This window comes from Cryptomeria japonica, chromosome 4, assembly GCF_030272615.1.
Source record: "Cryptomeria japonica chromosome 4, Sugi_1.0, whole genome shotgun sequence".
In the NCBI taxonomy this organism is placed as follows: Eukaryota; Viridiplantae; Streptophyta; class Pinopsida; order Cupressales; family Cupressaceae; genus Cryptomeria; species Cryptomeria japonica.
In genome coordinates this window covers 566,313,572-566,332,895 of record NC_081408.1, presented here as the reverse complement: position 1 = coordinate 566,332,895, position 19,324 = coordinate 566,313,572, and the positions used below count along the sequence as shown (strand labels likewise).

Genomic DNA, 19,324 nt, shown 5'->3' with positions numbered 1-19,324 from the left:
GAATTTGCCTTCTATGCGTTCATGGCCCAAACCTCCTCTGATGATGTTCAATCATCAGCCTGGTACAGTGACTCTGGAGCCTCTCAACATTTCACACATCGTCGAGATTGGTTTACAGAGTACATGCCTTTCACTGATTCAGTGATCTTTGGTGGAGGTGAAGAGTATACTGTTGTCGGCAAGGGCAACGTTCAGATTTCATCTGGTGGGAGGGATTTAATATTCCTCAATGTATACTTTGTACCTGGTATGAAGCTCAATCTACTGTCGGTCAGTCAGATTATGCAACATTCACCACAGCTGGATGTCGTCTTCGAGTTGCACAAGTGCACCATTGTTGACAGGGAGACTCGCACTACAATTGCAGTTGGTATTGAGGATCATGGTCTTTATAGACTTGTTGATTCTACTGGTTCTCAGGAGCTCGCCATGGCAGCTAGGAGTACTTCCATCAGCACTCTTTGGCATCAACGATATGGGCATCTCAATGTCCACTATCTCTCTCAGTTGGTTCGAGAGGATCTAGTCGTAGGATTACCTGAGATTCAAACTCAAAATCATGGAGTTTGAGGAGCGTGTCAAGCTGGAAAGCAACATAGGACTCCATTTTCAAATGAAGACGCTTGGAGAGCATCCAAGGTCTTGCAACTCGTTAATGCAGACATCTGTGGTCACCTGTACACTCCATCAGTCACTGGATGCAAGTATTTTCTATTATTTGTTGATGATTTCAGCAAACGCATGTGGGTTTATTTTCTTAAGCAGAAATCAGAGGTGTTCACCATGTTTCAAACGTTTAAGGCCTTAGTGGAAAAAGTGTCTAGCTGTCAGATAGTCACTCTTCGGTCCGACAATGGAGGGGAATTTTGTTCTACAGAGTTCAACAACTTTTGTGCATCACATGGCATTAAGCATCAGCTTACCACACCTTACACCCCACAATAGAACGGTGTTGTTGAGCGCAGGAACCATACAGTCACTGAGATGGCTCGGTCTATGTTGGAGCATAGAAATGTTCCAAAACACTTTTGGGCGGAAGCGGTCTTCACTGCAGTCTACCTTTTGAACCGGTCTCCCACAAAGGTCATTAAGAAGATGTGACTCCAGAGGAAGCTTGATCTAGCAGGAAGCCCAAAATCAGTCATTTGAAAGTTTTTGGCTCTACAACTTATGTTTGGATTCTAGATGTCACGCGCACCAAACTGGATCCAAAGAGTCAAAAATTGATGTTCATCGGCTACAGTGACAACCACAAGGCATATCGGTTGGTTGATATAGACACTAATCACCTCATATTCAGTCGAGATGTAGTATTTGATGAAGAAAGAGGGCCTTTTCAGCCTTCCTCTCCTGATTTGAGCACTGAGGATCACCCTCCAAAGGTTGTAAGTATGGGTGTTCGTCTTCCCTTAGCTCCACCTGATGGGAGGGATTTAGTTGACTCTCAAGTTGTGGGGTCTACCAGGCATGACATTGCACCCCCTGACTTTCCTCAGGATCTTCTCGATCCACATCCAGAGGAGCTTGCTCCAGATATTCTAGGCACTCTTCATCCTGCAGCAAATGTTGGTACTTCTACTCTCTGACCTAAGTGGTGGGCCAAGACCATTGGTGATCTTCATGATGATGAGCTCATTGAGGGTAGATCAGTTAGAGGTAGGAGCAAGCAACACACAGTTAATTTTTCTCTTATGGCCAACATTCACAGTATTTATGAGCCTCAAACATATACAAAGGCTAAAGGTGTCCCTGAATGGGAAAAGGCTATGGCAGCGGAGCAACATAGTCTTCTGAAAAACAACACTTGGGTATTGTCCGATCTTCCTCCAGGAAAGAAGCCCATTGGCTGCAAATGGGTGTTTAAAGTCAAGTATAAAGCTGATGGGAGCCTTGATAAGTACAAGGCTCGGTTGGTGGCAAAAGGGTTTTCACAGAAGGAGGGCATCGACTATGAGGAGACATTTGCTCCCACAGCCAAGATGAGTACCATTAGGCTTGTCCTCGCTCTCTCAGCTCAATTTGGATGGAAAGTCCATCAAATGGACATCAAGAGTGCCTTTCTCAATGGTGATTTGCAGGAAGAAGTCTACATGACGTAGCCTCCAGGTTTCAAGGTTACCGGTAAGGAACACCAAGCATGTAGACTAGTCAAAGCACTCTATGGCCTCAAACAGGCTCCTCGTGCATGGTACATCAAAATTGATAAGTACTTGATTGATCAAGGCTTTCAGAGGAGTCCTCCAGATCCAAATTTGTATGTCAAACGTACTAGTGATGATATTCTATTTCTAGTAGTCCATGTTGATGATCTCATAATTACTGGCAATGCAGCACATCTGTTCATGCAGGTCAAACAAAATTTGTGTCAGCATTTTGATATGACATATTTGGGACTTCTCCATTATTGTCTCGGTGTAGAAGTTTGGCAGACTAATAGCCACATATTCATTTCTCAATCAAAGTATGCCAAGAGCCTACTAGATAAGTTTTGAATGCAAGATTGTAAACTTGCATCTACACCTATGGAGATTGGGCTCAAATTATCAGCCAAAACAATTCACTTGTAGTGGATGAGTCTTCATTCAGGCAACTAGCAGGCAGCCTCATCTATCTCACCGCCACTAGACCTGACATCAGTTATGCTGTGAGCTATATTTCTCGCTTCATGTCAGCCCCAAAAGTTGAACATTGGGTTGCAGCGAAGCATGTGCTTAGATATGTGAAGGGCACTCCTGAATTTGGCATTCTGTACAGCAGAAGCAAAGATCCTAGGCTGGTTGGTTTTACAAACTCAAATTGGGCAGGTTGTGTTGATGATAGAAAGTCAACTTCTGGGTATGTTTTCAGCTTGGTTACAGGTGCAGTCACATGGACCAGCAAGAAGCAACAGGCAATAGCTCTTTCCTCGACCGAAGCAAAGTATCGGGGAACTGTTAAGGCAGCATGTGAGGCAATTTGGCTACGTAGGATGCTTGCAGACATGCAAATGTCTCAACCAGGACCTACTCCCTTGTTTTGTGATAATCAAGGGGTTCTAAAATTAGCCAAAAATTCAGTCTTCCATGAGCGGACAAAGCATGTGGAGCTTCATTGTCATTTCATCCGCCAGCATGTTGAAGATGGATCAGTGATGCTGCAGTACATTCCTACAGAAGATCAAACTACAGATATCCTCACCAACTCCTTGAACCCGGCAAAGTTTCTCAAATTTAGAGGGCAGCTTGGTGTGATAGATAGCATGACCATTAAGGGAGGGTAATAGAATATTTAATTATTTTAGTCACCTATATTTAGTTCCTTGTTTAATGGTCATTTAGCTTTTTAGTTAATTAGCTTTTAAGCTTTGTTTAGCATTTAGCTTTTTCTTTTTAGTTAATTAGCTTTTAAGCTTTATTTAGCATTTAGCTTTTTCTTTTTAGTTAATTAGCTTTTAAGCTTAATTTAGCTTTTAAGCTTAATTTAGTTTTTTGCTCTTTAATCTTTTACTTTAACGTTATGTTCTAATTATAGAACATCGTCTTGTAACCTCTATATATACGTGTGTATATCGTTCAATGTAATCATCCGATTATTGAATCATTCATTCAATTTATTTTTTAGATAGGAGTTGGGCGCCATATGCCAAGGAGGTGAAATGAAAGGTCATGCGAATTTGGGCGCCATTTGGAGTGGAGTTGAATTTGAGTTTGACATGGTGAGAGGCTATAAATAAAGGCTTTGGGCTCTCATTTTGGGGTATCCATGAATATTGCAACGAAGTGCTACCATAATTTCGATTGAATGATTCGAGGAATGCTTACCTCCTAGTTGAATGCTTAGCTTCTTGCTTGAAAGATAGCGACTAGTTGAGACTATGAGACTATTCTTCACTCAAGAGAATAGATGGAGTTCATTGAGAAATTTATGCTTGATGTTTTCTAATTTTTGATGTGGAGTGTGTGAGTTGCAGGTTGCTGGTTTCCAGTGTGGTTGTAGGTGTGTTTTATTCACAAGTCTCTGCGTGGATCTCCAATGGTTTTGGGTATTTGTTCAACCTTTCCCTATGCCATAGGCGATTCTTCATGTCAGTTTTCAGCACTTAATTTGGAGTCTTGATTTTTGTATTGAAAATCAAACTTTCTGCCCTAGTCGTAACATGCTAGGAGGTGCCTTGGGTTGTGTGTCATTGGTTTGCACAATGTTTGTTGCTACTTCTCTCTTCTATCTCAGTCGCCTCATATCTAGGGTCCATTTGAATGTGTTTTGAAGTTGTTTGGTTGGATTTTGAGTGAGTTAGGAGTGAATTCGTGGGGGTTTAGTGTTGCTGGTCTGCGTTATCCAGCTTGCTGATCTTGCATATCAGATTCTGAAATTTGGAGTGTTAAGTGTGTTTAGGGAGTAGTTAGACTATTGGAGCTTTTGGAGTGCATAACACAGCATTTGCAGCGTCGGACAGTGATATCTTAATCTGAAAATTCATGCTATGTAATGTAAAGCTGATTAGTAGTACTAAGACCTGTCTTATTATGAATTGTCTCACAAGACCCATTGAATAAGTGGAAGAGCCTGGCTTTGCCGCCTATCTCATCTTATTGTAATACTGTCCTCCCGCTGAATAAGCAGTTGAGTGGATTGTTATTTTCATTTCAGTCCTCCCACTAAATAAGTGGTTGAGTGATTGTTGTGTACTTCAAACTCTTTGGATTGTAATTGGCTGGTTACACCGCCAAATTGTTGTTAAAATTTCTATTACCTGATGGAAAAGCAGAAGGGGCTGGCTTGCCGCCCAGCATTGTAATTTCCAGTGGATTATTGAAGCTAATGATCCCCTTATCACCGTATGCTCTCACCTTCCCACACTGGGCTCTTGGTGATCAGAAAGTGGAAGGGTTACCTTTCAGCAGTGTTTTGATCATCTTTCTAACCCTAACGAGTGCTTTGTGGTGTTTGAAAACTGAAAATTTTGAAAAAAAAAAAGTAAGGGGATATTTCATCAAATCACCTAAATACAGTCTTGCACGTACATTATGCCACAAGGGCATCAAAACAAGCTCATAGCTCTTACAACCAAGCTACCACGTACAATGCTCCAACTTTTCAACTTTCCTCCCAAACTGCTGCAACTTGAAGAGTTTCTCCAAAACTCATGCCAGCCCCTTCAAACTTTTCCAATTGTTTTATTCCCTGGACCTCAAATGAGATGTTCTTCGGTCTTCCAATAAAATCACAAGAAAAGATAGACAAAACATTTATGAGCATTACCCAACCACACACACCAAAATGTTGAAATTGCTGCAAACCACCAGCAAGCAAAGTTGAAACCACCATGGCAAAATCAAAACCACCCCCTGCGCTGAAAACTGGCAATTTCACGACCAACCCAAAATCCTTCATTTTTCCATCTGCTCTCCAAATTTCCAACATCCCAGAGATGTTCCATACCAACCCAAGGTCATCTTCAGCATGCAGAACACATGTTTGGCCACGAAACCCACTATGCAAAGAAAACAAGTTTTTTCATTTCTTGACTGGATGTAACAACTTTTGTTGCTCTTTCAACATCACAGATTGCCCTAAGAAATTAAAAGCAAGAACACTAAAATACCTAGCATTTTGTTTATAAAAAAAAAATCAGCTTCCTAAATAACTTTCCAAACCATCCTACATAAAATGGCCTAACTCAAAATCGATAATTAAACTAAGCAATAATTCATCTCACTGGTTTGAATCCAACTGTTTCATCCATCTGACAAACACCTGATGCAATAAGAGTCAAGATAGGACCAAGGTCATGAAAGCTGGATTCTTATAAATCATTATTAGTCAAAGATGGGTCATATAGAATGACTTAATACTAATTACAAATTTAATTCTACAATGATATCTGAAAATGATGCCCTGTAGAAATGACAAATAGTATGAAAATTATATCCATTAAAATTAAATTAAATAAAAATAAGTCCAGTGTTTGTGACTGAGTGGTAAGATGGAGCATTACCACCATGAAGACCTAGGTTTAGTTTCCCATGGAAATTGATGGGCAGGCTACTATGCATTAAACAACTAGAAAAGTGCAGGCATTCCTGGACCCTTCTTTCCATCTCATGGGCTGAGATGCATATAAAAGAAAATCATATGCACTAAAACTAAGTTAAATAAAAATAAGTCCAGTGGTTGTGACTTAGTAGTAAGCTGGAACATTGCCACCAGGAAGACCTAGGTTTAGTTTGCCCTGGGAATGGACAGGCTCCTGTGCATCAATCAATTAGAAAAGTGCAGGCATTCCTGGACCCCTATTAGCATCTCATGTCCTGAGTAAAGCGCAGGCACTCTGGACCCCTATTTGCATCTCATGTCCTGAAAATCTCTTAAACCTCAATTAATCGAACAAAAATAATTAAATAAAATACAAAATTGGTTTTAAGTCCCAGGTGATGTATACTAATGTTAATGGGCACAGTCGCAACAAAATAACCCAGGTTTAGGACCCCTGCTGACATATGAAGCAGAATTGTGATAGTCCATAACCTCAACGCCAGGATTTACCAAGGCCAAAGATGCTAATGATACTTCTAAAAAGCAATTTCTCAATGCATTTCCCAACATTTAACTCAAGCTGGCAATAAAAAAATTATATAACTATTCAGAAACTCAACCCAATTACTTTCCAGGCAGAACAGTATAAAAAGCGCTCTCTCTCTCCGCTGTGCTTTAGCAATTTCTGATTCCAAAAAACATGAAGAAAATCTCCTTAGCTAATTATTTCGAAGTATTAGGTTTTCACAGTCCAAATTCATGTAATAAAGCTTTTGGAGAAAACTGTATATCAAATTTTTGCATCCCATGTTTTTTCACCAAAACCCCAGCCTTACTTTATTCTCCAAAAACACCACCATTTATAAATATCTTTGTAAAAGAAGCTGAGAAAACAAACTTCAACGACAAAACTCTCAATTTGTACAGACTATTTCCTACAACACCCACATTAACGCACGTGCAATGATCTTAACATACACACTTCACCGTTTTCTTTAAAAATAATTATTAAAACCGAAATAACAGCTTAGAATTTGTGATCAGTACCTCAAATCGAGCTAGCTGCATTATTCTGCTGTAAAGGCGAACATATGCACTGAAAATGTTCGTAAACCCTAGCAGGAACAATTTATTCACAAACCCTAACATGACAATGTGTTTCAGCATGGCCTCCGTTGACAGAATGGAACAAAACGAACATAAAAAATTAAAAACAAGAACAAAACAAAAAACTTCAGTTATGTCGGCTCACCTGCAGCAAATGTAATGCTTTATTCACAGCATTTTCAAGCCATTGTTACTAATTTTCTTCTTCTAAAGCCCCGATACCTGTGCAGTACCGTAGTCAGAGATCTGATATACGAACAACTTCCATTAGAGATTTACAGTGAAACGGGAATTATTTAAATCACGAATTGAAGAGGGCGTCAAATGCATGGTCATTATAATCAGCTATATGACGACTTCACAGAGATGCCGTCAAATTTTTGTAGTGAGTCCCACGAAGCTTAAATTTCCGAGGAAAAAGGTAGGAATAAATTGTTTTAGTTTATCGAGGATTAGCTCTGGCACGATATCGACTGCAATTTTTTTATTATTTCATGGTGTTCACTAAAAGGGGCTCAAATTTCAGGACGTGTAAGGTGTAGATTCATTCCAGAGACCTCTGGAGTGCATTCCAAGAGCTTGGAGTGCATTCCCGTACCAAAAAACTGCTTGAAAATTTGACCTCCTTTTAGGCAATTTTTTAATATGATTCTAGGAAATTATTTGGGTTATGTGCTCTAGAGTTTTTTGTGTTCAGCTCTATTTAGCATGGCTTCCTTTCCCTAGGAATGAAAAAAGGGTATTGAAGAATGTAAAGGTGGAAATTGGACACCTTAACCCCTAAAAAATAATAATATTATTTTTCTTAATATAATAATTAGTATGAAGATTAATGGTTTAAAATAAAAATTGTTGAATACTTTGTTCTTAGATTTATGATATAAGATTTCTATAATTTATAATTGTAATTAGTGTTAAATATTTGGATTAGATTGTGTGATAGTTTTTGCATCAACGTTTCAGAACACACTTCATGATCCATCATCGAGATAGTAAAGAGCTAGCAAACACAAGATTTTTATTATTGTTATGTATATTGAATTTGATTTTTTATTTTAAATTAGATTTGTACCTGTAAAAAAATTCTAAAATAAATTTCAAATTTGAGTTCTAGTTGTTTTTCTTTGAGTTGATCGTTATGAAGTAGTTTAAAGTGTGAAGTAATTGAATTGGACAATAAGACATTCTAGTTTAAAGTGGACCTTAATCTATTTAGAATCTCTAGTGAACACAATAATTGAACACCTATCCTAAAAAAATGTCTAATGATATCACCAATGCATTAGCATCTTAGAGCATGTATGTATGAATGCTTGTTGTCATCTCTCTTATTCAAAAGGCATTGACTTGAGATTATTAAGTATGAAACATGAATAAGTATCTTTGTCACTTGCAAAGTAGGAAGCACGCAAATCATTTTTTTATGAGAATAGATTGAGTATTTTATAAGTGATTCAAAGTGAACTTTTGAAAATTAGTAAACATCACATCTACGTTTAGGGATCAAATTTATGTATTTGGTTGAAATCCACACTTGCGTGATTGGTTTTGTCGTCATGGAAATGACTCTAATAGAAGAACAAAGATTTTTTAAATTTGGATGCATTTGTCTAACAGGTTGTAAAATAATTTAACAAGGATAAATTGATTCAAAACACTTGGTAGAGCCATACTTTACATCAAGCCTAAAGCTAAGTAATCATATTTCCTATTTTTAATCTCAACATCTTTATCATTCTCAATTCTTATTCATATGATGTTTGATGTTTATATTGAGACTAATTTATCGTAGAAAATTTAAGTATAAAAATATTAAATATTTATTTACATTTTTGGTAAACCTTACCACTCTTGCACTGCTCTAGGGTTTTGCCCTTAAAGTTTCTTCTTTCTATATTAGGATCTCAAATATGAGTTCTAATTTAATATAATTTATTATGGATCTAATTAGAATTTGGATCCACCCATTTGTGTTCATTATTTATTTATCTCGGTATCTCGAGGTTCCGATTTGATTACGATCTCTTTGGTACCTACTTTACCCAGCCTAGGACTTTAATATTCGTTAAATCTAAAACATATTATGGGTTTGTGCATACGTTATGGTGATCACCCTTTCTATACCTCATATTATGACACCATCGATAATTATTGCTTCTCTATGTTGTTTATCTTTCATAATATTACTTAATACTCCCTAATAATGGTATGTTTTCAATTATTCATACACTTACACACCATACTAAAGAGGTATGTGTTGTATCATGTTGTGACATGTCCCTGTAATGGTGAATAGCATTTGTCTACAAAGGCTCCTTTTTCTCTCCTAAGTGTGCATATGCTAAATATCATTAGCACTCAACGAGATTTAAAATCCAATGATCCTACACCTCCCTTCTAGACATGATTATATTCTACAAGACCCCTACTTCATAAAAATATCTAAAGATTGTTAATAAGTGTCCAACGGATGTGATTTAATTATGGGATTATGAATAGTCCTATAAATTTCCCTATTTGGGATAGATATTAAGAATTCTAAACTATATTGTTATGGTTATTTTAACATTGTCAAAAATATTATTATGTCATCCAATGTGAACCCTACTAAGGTATTATCTATCCTTGAGCCTATTTGTACAAAATATTCTAAGACTTTATTTAAATCTCATGACTTACCTAGTCCTAGGGTTATCCAACAACACCTACTGTTATATGGAGTAGCTAATAATGTCAATATAAAAATCAAATCTATTTTGGTGGATAGTGTTTCTACTTTGAATATTTGTAACAAATCATTTTTGGATACAGTTCATGTGGATTTGACCAAATTAAAAAAATGTGAAGTCACTGTAGAGTAATTTGATAATTTGTGGCAAGATTCACTTAGTGTTGTTACTATATGCATTCCTTACTTTAGGTTCCCTTTCGATTCATATGTTATTCTAAGTGTGATGTTAGGATGGTCTATAATATCCTTTTGGTTCGTGAATGGATTCATGCAATGGGTTTGATTTTTTGCTATTTGAATTTTAATTATTAGAGTAAAAGAATCATGTCGCCTGTTAAGAGGCCTTGGTGGGTTAATCCATCCTCTAGTAAGGATAGGAATTTTGATTGGATGAAACCAAAGATTGGATGGGTTAAAATTAGTTTTGATGGAGTGTTGTATGGTAAACCTAAGCCTTCAGGGGTAGGATGTGTGGCTTGAGATTGGTTGGGGAATATGTTGGCTATTGGAGCCTAGAAGCTTAAGGATGGAACCAACAATGAAACGGAGTTCAAAGCAACATTGCTTGCCATAAACTTGATGAAAAAATTATCGATTTCAAAACTGCATTTGGAAAGGGATTCCGTAAACCATTGTCAATGCAATAATAAATGGAGTCACAAATGTGAAAAATTAATAAAAATATATTAAACTAATTAAATCCAAGTTAACTCTTTTTAATGAGTTTAAAATCTCTCAGATTTATGGGGGTGGAAACGGGTGGCAGACATTCTATCGAAATAGGTAGCTACATTTAATACCGATAATGAGCACATAATGTTGGAGGATTTTTTAGGGGTCATTATTAATGGCGAGCTGGTATGATTTGCAAGTGAGAGATATATTTGCCTAAGCAAATGGATATGGTGGGAGTTTTAAGACATTAGAAGTGTACAGAAGGCACTATTTGGAGAAGGCGACAATGGAATTATTAATGTATGTTTCTCTCGAAGAAGCCAGTTGTGCCCAGGTGAAAAGCAAAGATATCGTGGAGGCAAATTTCAATATGCAGACGAAGAAGAGACGAATCACCTTCATGGGGAAAATTATAAATGAGAGGTTGAAGAATGTTTTCTTGTAATGTCCCCTTTTCCACTCTAGTTTGTTTTGGGGTTTGTTGGCCAATTCTGAGACCCATTGGTCAGTCAGAGGCAGAATTAGGGTTTCCTATTTTATAGGAGGATGTTTTGGTAATTTTGGTGGCTTGCATGTTGAAGTTTTACAGTTTTGATTATGGATTCCTTCTGGGTTTTCAGAAAGCTTCGCAATGATTGTGCATGCATAACAATCAGTGGAGTTTGGTAAACTTACTATTTGTAGTAAGTGGGGGCAAGAGCAGCTTACTTTTCTCGGTTTTTCTTGGTTTTCAAACAGCCTCGTGATGGTGTGACATGTAAACGAATCTGAAATTTTTTTCCAAACTTACTATTTTTAGTAAGTTGTGACAATTGCTCAATACGTGGTTAAATTGCAGTTGGACACTATTTTTAGTAGTATGTTGTTTTTAGTAAGTGTTATTTCAGTAAGTGACAGTTGCTTCCCGATTTGTGCCCTAACGGAGTTTGGAGACACTTACTATTATTAGTAAGTACTATTTTAGGGTTTAGGGTTGAGCCAGTACAACACAAGCTATTTATGGCAGTCCAGCTTGGCATGATGATCCAAAGATTCAGTTCTATTTTTGGCAAGCAAATTGGATTCAACTTCTTCGGCTTAATTATATGATCAAATGGACCTAGTCATTTATTAATTAAATGACTTTAAGTTATTTCTGCTTTTGGGGGGCATCCATCTTGAAAATATTTTATTAAAGATTTTAATCTTTAAAAATGTGTAAACAAGTGCTTATGTTGGGCGATTCCTTGTTGAGGAAAAATATTTTATTAAGTAAAATATTAGCTAATGGATATTGGACACCTAAGGAGGAATAAGTTGATTTTATATTATAATGCACTTTATCAACTTTGGGCACCATATTATGCTTTATTGATATTTTTATAAAGTATATTTGCCTCTTAGTGAAGGTCGATTTTGGGAAAAGGAGAAATGAAATGTAAATTTCAAAATAATATGAAATTAATGTGCATTTGGGTTTGGCATCCATTTGGACAGAATGTGAATTTGAATTTGGAGATGCAAAATTCTATAAATAAGAGTGTTGGGCTCTTGTTTTGGTATCCAAGAATTTTATAACAAAGTGTTGTCGAAATGCTTTGAGGAATGCGTACCTCCTGGACTATTTGCTTAGCTTCTCGCTTCAAAGATAGCGACTAGTTGAGTTTGGGACTGTTCTTCACTTAGAAGAGTGGATGGATTCATTATTAGCATGTGTTCGAGTTTTATGATTCTAGAGTGTTGTGTGTGGATTTTCAAGTTGCTGGTTTTGGTGTGGTTGTAGCATATTTTCGTTCATAACTCTTTGTCCAAGTGTCAGCTCATTCTAGGTAGTGGCTCATTCTCTTCCTATGTCTTAGGCGATCATTCTTGTAAGTTGGTAGAGCTTAATTTGGTGTATTCATTTTTTAAATGCAAGTCATACTTCTGCCATAACCATGCCATGTTGGGCTGCCTGAGAATATGTGCAAGAATTCATTTGGGGGTATTTGATGCATTTTGTTTGGTCTAGCTTAATCGTTTGTCTCATATCTTTCATTTGCAAATGTTTTGGGGTCATTTTGTTGAGTGTGGGCAAAGTTATGAGCTTTTAGGTGAGTTTTTAGGTTGCTGGTCTGCGTTTTTCCAACGTGTGGTTTGCATTTTTCTAAGTGTGAAGTTGTTAGTGTGGAGTGCATTCTTGGTGTGTTTGGTCTATGTTGGTTTTGAGAGTGAATATCTTATGATTTGTAATTGTTGGACTTGTTATCAGCACTTGATTTACCATTCTTATTCATTTGTAATGCTGGTTAGTAGTACTAATAGCAAGTTTCTTGATTACTCTTAGTCCCACTGCATAAGTGCAAGAGGTTGGCTTTGTCGCCTGTCTTTGGACAGCGATATCTCATAATCTGAAAATTCATATTATGCATTGTAAAGCTAATTAGTAGTACTAATAGCTATCTATTTCTGGATTGTTTCTCATGACCCACTGAATAAGTGGAAGAGGTTGGCTTGCCGCCTTGCTTTATTAATGTAACATTGTCCTCATGTTGAATAAGTAGTTGAGTAGATTGCAATTCCATTTTTAGTCCTCCCACTGGATAAGTGGTCAAGTGATTGTTGTTATTTTTAGTTCCTTATAATCTTGTAATTGGTTGGTTGCACCGCCAAACTACTTTGGAAATTTATATCACCCATTGGATAAGTGGAAGGGGTTGGCTTGCCGCCCAATATTGTAATTTGAATTGTAATTTCCAGTTGATCATTGAGCTAACGATCCCCTTGGCATCGTATGCTCTCCCCTTCCCACATTGGGCTCTTGGTGATCAAAAAGTGGAAGGTTTACTTTCAGTAGTGTTTCTAATTTTCATTTACTAATCCTAACGGGTTCCTGTGGTGTTCTGAATGGAAATTTTTGAACAAAATCAAGGGGGATATTTTAGTGGTATCAAAGTTGGTTTTCCTACCAGCCTGCGTATTAAGTTGATCAGAGCACAAGTTCTCCCTACCATCCTATTGGGTCATGATTTTTTGGTTGCATATTAGAGTTTGGAAGAATGTCTACCTCGGATAAGTCTATGTGTGAGTTAATGCAAGGATTGATTAATTTGATGAAGGATCTAGATATTAGAAGGGGGTTGGTAAAGGTTCTTGCAAAATCCAAACATAAGGAAGCGTCTGAAAATAATATCTTTAATACAAAGACAAATGATGGAGTTGGTGCTTTGACACATAACTTTGAGACAGTGCTTCATGAAGACTCTTTGGTGATGCATTCAACTATTGTTGATGAGGTTGTCATTCAAGAAGAAGAAAAATCAATAGCCGAGGTTGTGCATGATGAGTTCACTAATGGATAGCATGATAAGGATGATTTGGGTCTCATTATTAAACCAACTTATGACCAATACCAAAGTGATGATGTCGGTGATGATTCCAATGTGCTTGTACATAATCATGTTGAAGATTTGGTGATAAATGGTTCTACTCTCGTTGTTGCCCCAAATTCCCAAGAATTTTCACAAGAAGACCTCTTTGGTATGCATGTGACTACTAAATATGAGATCAAAGATACACCTATAAATGGTGGGCTCATTGAAGGCAAAAGGGATAAAATATTCAAAACAACTAGCATTGATGACTCTTTGCTACATTATAGTGTTGGTGACATGGGTGGTCTTGGGTTTGATTATCAAACTAAGATTTTGGAGAGAGATACTTATACAAATATCAGTTTAAGTGAATTGGGAGGTGACTTATTCAATGAGTCAAGACTCCATGAGTATGATGAACACTTTCCCTTTGATCAAAACAATCAACCCCTTAGCACTTGGGATCTGGGTGTGATGGCACCTAGTGATGACAAGGAACCTGTGTGGGATGAATTCTCCTTTGATCTGGATGATGAAATGGAACTTGATGAGGATTCTATATCAACAAATAATGGTGATGTTACACTTGATCTTGGGACTGCCTTCTCGTTTGATCAAAGTGACAATGAGGTGGGAGTAGATTTAAAAGTCTATAAGGCTCCTAATCTCGAAGGGTTTGGTTGTGTTCTTGAACATAAATTAGATTTATTAGTGCACAGAGTTGATCATCATCTCAGTGTTGAGCAATGTTATCACGTGGATGATGTGGGGTGTGAGACTAGGGACAACCAAGGAGTCGTTGAAAACAAGAATGGAATTTTTTATTGTAATCAAAGGCTTGAAGAACTAGTGAAGTCTAATCCTATTTATGATATTGAGCATTTTCAGCTAGTTGGTGGAGTTAGACAAGAGTCTTGGAGCAACCATGGGGGCAGCGATTTCAAGAAACAAAGTTCTGATTTTTTCTTACTACCTATCAGCAATACACAATCTCTGCATTCTTATGAGTTGGATGGTCAATTCAAGGTGTCTGTTGAAAAAGAAGTGCAAGCTCTATCCCAATTTGGTCACACACGTAGTTTGATTGAAGAACTTTATTGGAAGGCTCAAATGGATGAGAGACAAAAAGGGGTTAAGGATGAAATTACTCTCCCTAATCTACAACTTATCAAAGACTCTTTGGATATATTGAAATCAAATTACATACACTTGATTGAAGATCAAGATTATGCCTTTGAACTTGCAAGCAAGACCACTCGTGTATTCCAAGGTAAAGAGAGAAAGGTTAATGAGCTTACTCTTGGGCTTGAATCAACAAAGGACATGTTAGAAAGCATTTAGTTGTCTCTAAGGGAGCTAGAAGGTCAGTTTATTGATTTAAAATTTTTTAGGGAGCAAGAGAATGCACCAAGAGCCGAAGAAATCAAGCAAGTAATTGGTGAGCTTGATAGTCTTCGAGAAGAATTTGATCTCGAGAACTTCACAAGAAAAAAAAAAGTTGCATGTGCAGATTCAAATCAACAAGATGGAAGTGAGCAAGGAGAAAGGGATAGCTTCCAAGTTCTTGATAACCCTGTCTTTGAAGTGGGTATAGAGAAAAGTTATGAAAACCCTCTCTTCGTGATGGATGATAAAATATGTGGTGAAGTGATTGAACATGAGACTGAGTATGGTTTCTAGCGTATGGATGATGTGATGTCAAGCCATGAGGATGTGCCACGTTTTGTGAATAGTAATATTTCAAGGTTGCTTGATACTGAATGCATAAGTGGGTTTGAGGATGAAGACTCCACTTGGGAAGTGTTGTATCAGGATGATTTCAACGTCTCTGGCATCAAGGTATGTTGTCTAAACATTGTTTAGTAGTTGTCTATGGTTTCATTGCGGCAACAAGGAGTGAATATTTCAGACTTGTTACTCATGAAGTAGGGGTGAAAGAAGGACGGAATGTGGTGATTGCATGCTTGATAACCTATTCCTTGGGTTGAATAATAATAAGGCTCATACTAGTCCATTTAGGGAGTTGGATTTGAGGACAACATTTGTCCCATACTCCAAAGTTGTTGAAGCTTTCATGGTTAGGCTTCAAGGGTTTGCTAGAGGAGACATCAATTTCATAAGTATGCACTTGGTCCTTACTATCACTCGGGGATGTGTTGAGTTTTGTTTTTAGTGTGTTGAAGGTCACTTTCGGTTGGGTATCCAGGCTCGAGATCGTCGGCATGGTCTGATGGAGCTTATTATATGTGGAAATAAGGATCTTTGGAGGGATAAGGAACAAATTTTTAGTCTTGATGGTGTTGATCCTTTCTTTACAATCCATTTGATGGTTCCTTTTGCTCCAAATAGTGGATCGGGAAGATATTCTAAGCAAAGGATGGTTCTATGTGGAGTTGGAGTCACTAGAGAGGAAATTTCCAGCCTTGGACATGAGCAGATGTGTTCTTTTGGATGATGATTTCCTATGTTGCAGTAGTTGCTATGTTGCAGTAGTTGTTCATCTTCTTGGATAGTGATTTTCCTAAAATTAGATCTCAAGTCAATCATTTCAGACTTGGTGGGTTGCTGGTGTACTCTTTTTCGAACTTCACAGTCTCCTGGCAGGACAGGTTTATGGTCTCAGATGAGAGGTACGACAAGTTGGTGCGATCAATATCTGTGTATGGGAAGTGTTCAAGCTCTAATTAGTGGTTATTCTTATGCCCTCTCTTTTACTTATGATTGGGACTTGTGAACCTTTGCTTTCTATGGTTCATCATTCTAAGGTGCTTGGAGTGGGAATTATAAGAGATTTCAAAAGTCTCCAATGTTGTATCAGAATAATTCAATTGAGGCCTAGTAGATTCATGTGGAGTTATGAGAACGAGTTTGTTGAGCTCCTGCAAAGGATTGTTTTTCTCCTTGTAGGAAGATTTGGAGAAGTCACATTTATAGTCATGGCTCTGCTTGACACCTTGGGGAGATATGTTATGGAGTTTGATTATGAGTTGAGTAGACTTTATTTACTATTGCCCAATCTTGTGATAGATAGTGACATTGTTGATATTGATTACTCAGAGCTTTATGGGCATGAGATGCTCCATGATATTAATTTCAGTTCATTGGGATTTTTCAGTTTGAGTATCATGGATGGTAACATTTTGGAGTCACAAGGGAGAATGGTGCATTTTTGGCATGATATTTTCACTGATGTGATCAGAATGGCACAACATCGAAAAGGTGGGTTGTTCCTGAGACGGTCATTAGACCCTGGGATCGTACTTGCTTGGATGTGGATCAATTTAAAATTTTATGGAGTTGTGGTGGCATTGCTTGAGGATAAGCAATTTTGGGAAGCACAGATTGTAATGTCCCCTTTTCCGCTCTAGTTTGTTTTGGGGTTTGTTGGCCAATTCAGAGACCCATTGGTTAGTCAGAGGCAGAATTAGGGTTTCCTATTTTCTAGGAGGATGTCTTGGCAATTTTGGTGGCTTGAATGTTGGAGTTTTATAAATGTTGGTTATGGATTCCTTCTAGGTTTTCAAAAAGATTCGCAATGATAGTACATGCATAACAATAAGTGGAGTTTGGTAAACTTATTGTTTTTAGTAAGTGGGGGCAAGAACAACTTACTTTTCTAGGTTTTTTTGGGTTTTCAGAGAGCCTTGTGATGGTGTGACATGCAAACGAATCTAAAAAAAATCAGACTTACTATTTTTAGTAAGTTGTGACGATTGCTTAATATGTGGTTAAATTGCATTTGGACACACTATTTTTAGCAGTATGTTATTTTTAGTAAGTGATGGTTGCTTCCCAGTTTATGCCCTAACGGAGTTTGGAGACACTTACTATTTTTAGTAGGTACTATTTTAGGGTTTTGGGTTGAGTCAGTGCAACACATGCTATTTATGGCAGTCCAGCTTGGCATGATGATCCAGAGATTCAGTTCTATTTTTGACAGACAAATTGTATTCAACTTCTTCAACTTGATTATATGATCAAATGGACTTGGCCATTTATTAATTAAATGAATTAAGTTATTTATTCTTTTTGGGGGCGTCCATCTTAAAAATATTTTATTAAAGATTTTAATCTTTAAAAATGTGTAAACAAGTGCTTATGTTGGGTGATTCCTTGTTGAGGAAAAATGTTTTATTAAGTGAATTATTAGCTAAGGCATATTGGACACCTAAGGAGGAATAAGTTGATTTTATAATATAATGCACTTTATCACCTTTTGATGCCACATTATGCTTTATTGATATTTTTATAAAGTATATTTGCCTATTAGTGAAGGTCGATTTTGGGAAAAGGAGAAATGAAATGTAAATTTCAAAATAATATGAAATGAATGTACATTTGGGTTTGGCGTCCATTTGGAGGGAATGTGAATTTGAATTTGGAGACACAAAAAGCTATAAATAAGAGTGTTGGGCTCTTGTTTTGGTATCTAGAAATTTTATAACGAAGTGTCATAGAAATGCTTCTAGGAATGCTTACCTCCTAGACTATTTGCTTAGCTTCTCACTTGAAAGATAGCGACTAGTTGAGTTTGGGACTGTTCTTCACTCAGAAGAATGGATGGATTCGTTGTTAGTGTGTATTCGAGTTTTCTAATTCTGGAGTGTTGTGTGTGGATTTTCAAATTGTTGGTTTTGGTGTGGTTGTAGCATGTTTTCGTTCATAACTCTCTGTCTGAGTGTCAACTCATTCTCTTCCTATGTCTCAGGCGATCATTCTTGTAAGTTGGTAGAGCTTAATTTGGTGTATTCATTTTTTAAATGCAAGTCATACTTTTGCCCAGCCATACCATGTTGGGCTGCCTAGGAATGTGTGCAAGAATTCATTTGGGGGTATTTGATGTAGTTTGTTGGGTCTATCTTAATCACCTGTCTCATATCTTTCATTTGCAAATGTTTTGGGGTCATTTTGTTGAGTGTGGGCAAAGTTATGAGCTTTTTGGTGAGTTTTTAGGTTGTTGGTCTATGTTTTTCCAGCATGTGGTTTGCATTTTTCAAACTGTGAAGTTGTTAGTGTGGAGTGCATTCTTGGTGTGGTTGGCCTATGTTGGTTTTGGCAGTGAATATCTTATGATTTGCAGCTATTGGACTTGTTTTCAGCACTTGATTTACCATTCTTATTCATTTGTAATGTTGGTTAGTAGTACTAATAACAAGTTTCTTGATTACTCTTAGTCCCACTGCATAAGTGGAAGAGGTTGGCTTTTCCACCTCTTTGGATAGTGATATCGTATAATCAGGAAATCCATAATATGCATTGTGAAGCTAATTAGTAGTACTAACAACTATCTATTTCTGGATTGTTGCTCAGGACCCACTGAATAAGTGGAAGAGGCTAGCCCGCCGCCTTTCTTTATTATTGTAACATTGTCCTCCCATTGAATAAGTGGTTGAGTAGATTGCAATTCCATTTTCAATCATCCATCGGATAAGCGGAAGGGGTTGGCTTGTCAGCTAGTATTGTA

General features: G+C 37.3%; 1 protein-coding gene across 2 annotated transcripts in view; it reads right to left on the bottom strand.

The window, feature by feature from the left end:
- Positions 1-7,725, bottom strand: part of LOC131036128 (AT-rich interactive domain-containing protein 5) — a 70,152-nt gene extending 62,427 nt beyond the window's left edge. The window contains exons 1-2 of one of the 2 annotated variants that reach the window (XM_057967941.2): positions 7,268-7,725; positions 7,063-7,157 (exon numbers count right to left, since the gene is read on the bottom strand). The gene's annotated coding sequence lies outside the window, so the exon portion shown is untranslated. The remainder of the gene's footprint in view (positions 1-7,062; positions 7,158-7,267) is intronic. The other variant, XM_057967942.2, reaches the window with a different exon arrangement.
- Between the last annotated feature and the right edge of the window lie 11,599 nt (positions 7,726-19,324).